Source organism: Belonocnema kinseyi, chromosome 10 (assembly GCF_010883055.1).
Source record: "Belonocnema kinseyi isolate 2016_QV_RU_SX_M_011 chromosome 10, B_treatae_v1, whole genome shotgun sequence".
Taxonomy (NCBI): Eukaryota; Metazoa; Arthropoda; class Insecta; order Hymenoptera; family Cynipidae; genus Belonocnema; species Belonocnema kinseyi.
The window spans coordinates 12,962,326-12,964,482 of NC_046666.1; positions in this window are offsets into that span (position 1 = coordinate 12,962,326).

Sequence of the window (2,157 nt, forward strand, 5' to 3'; positions counted from 1 at the left end):
TGTTAAAGTGCACACGAAAGTATACAAGTACACAAAGTACCTATACAATTTTTTGCAAAAATTTGGAATTAGTGATTTTTTCTATCACGGCTTTTCCTTCGTCATATAAATTGATGTAGATATTCCTGAAACTGATATATGTTTGATTATATTTGTTAAAATACAAAAATGGTTGATTTTGTAAACAAATGAAAGAAGTAAATATAAAACTTGCGTAGAAAATAATTTTTTTACACTCCACATTTTTGTGCTCCATATTTTTGTGAAGGAGATTTTCATTCATTGTTTCTATGTAAAATTAACAACAGACAATTATCATTATTCAATTGTTGCAAGAGGGATCGTGAGTAACAATTTCTATGAAACATGAGCTTTCGCACCTTGCCCTGGAAAATAATTTTTTCATTAAAACTGCTTCAAGTTCATGTGAAAATGATTTGCAATCAGTATTTTCATAAAAAATTCCTCTAAATCATTTAAGATACTTCAGATATTGTGGGAAATTATACATATGTAATTCTGTTTGTTCATTTCATAAGCAATCGAAATGAATAAATGAAAAGTCTTTAAAAATTTTCTTTCGAAAAAGCAACTTTTGCCAATCTGAAGATAATTTTTTTTAATGGCAGGAGGGTATCAATTGTAGGATTTATGGATCTGGCACAATTGATCAATAAATGGCTTTTTTAGGTACATGAAAATTTCATTATATTTAAAATTACATAAATAAATAATTATTATTTATTGTTCATTTTACATGGAAGTAGCGACTGTAAATCTTTGAAGAAAATTTTAATTAATTTTAGTGAAAAAAAAATTATTTTGCAGACCAAAAAGCCAAAGTTTTTATATTTACTTATTTAATTTGGTTGCAGAATGAAAATGTTACTGATAATCACTATCGCAATAGTGTAAAGTATTTCCAGACGAGAATAAATTTTGTTCAACAAAAATTAGAATATTTTTTAAATACATGAAAATTCCATGATACTTGGAATTAAATAGTAACAATTGTTTATTGTTAATTTTACATAGAAAAAGTTTATGCAAATCTCTATAGAAAAGTTGAAGCAGCTTCAGTGCAAAAAAAGAAATTTTCCAGGCCAAAGTTTTATATTTACTTATTAGAACAATTACGATTATTATTCTCTTATAAAAATTGTGACTAACAATGACGGTTGCAATAATTTAAAGCATTTTCATGGAAAAGCGCATTTGTTTCAACATAAATTTCAATGTTTGGCTATGCCTCAATATATCATGTTTATAATAATGAAAACGTATAAAAATCAAATTATTGGCAGTGTTGGAGTACTCTTGTGTTGATTTATGATGATTTTCATCATATGCCAACCGCTGTTATAGAGTTAATAATGATTTTGCCAAAATATCGATTTTCCCATACTTTCAGTAAACATATAATAAATAAATAAAAGAAGATGCAAATATGTCAGATCTAACTAATTAAAATTGAATCAATTCATGCTTTGATAATTTTAGTTTTTGTAACTGACCTGCATCTCATAACAATGTCGATGAGAGCGGTGCACTCGAGCTGCGGTCTATGGTCAAAATCTACAGGGGGCATTTCTCGAGTTGCGGGCTCAAATTAGTGCCAGGAACCTTTCCCCTCCGAGTCTTCTTTCCCTCTCCACTTGAGGCTTCCTTCATTCTCTTCGTCTTTTTTCCCCGCAATTTTCCTTCCCACTTTTTCCAGGCTTAGGAATGGCACCTTTTTCCGCGTATCTACTTATACTTGATACTGGCGTGTTTAAACATTTTTGGGAAATATGTATTGTCAATAACTCTTATTCTTAGAACATTATTATAATATGTATATTGAGTTAACTCAAGTGAAATAAATAATAAGATTAGTAACATATTTTCCTTACGCTTCTACAATATTTATTTCAATTTATATTCTTCAACTACAATCGTATTACATATTACAAAAAGTCGTTAAATTAAAACTATATCTATACGGGTAAAAAATTCCGCAAAACTTTACGAAAAAATTCGAATCTAGTTATAAAACCTACTTCAAACACAACACGCACAAGACACAATAAGATACTGCCAATTATCGTGGTTTTCTATACGTACATACCCATTTCGTACCTATTGAGAAACCCCCTCCCGCCTGTCTCTAATGCTCTG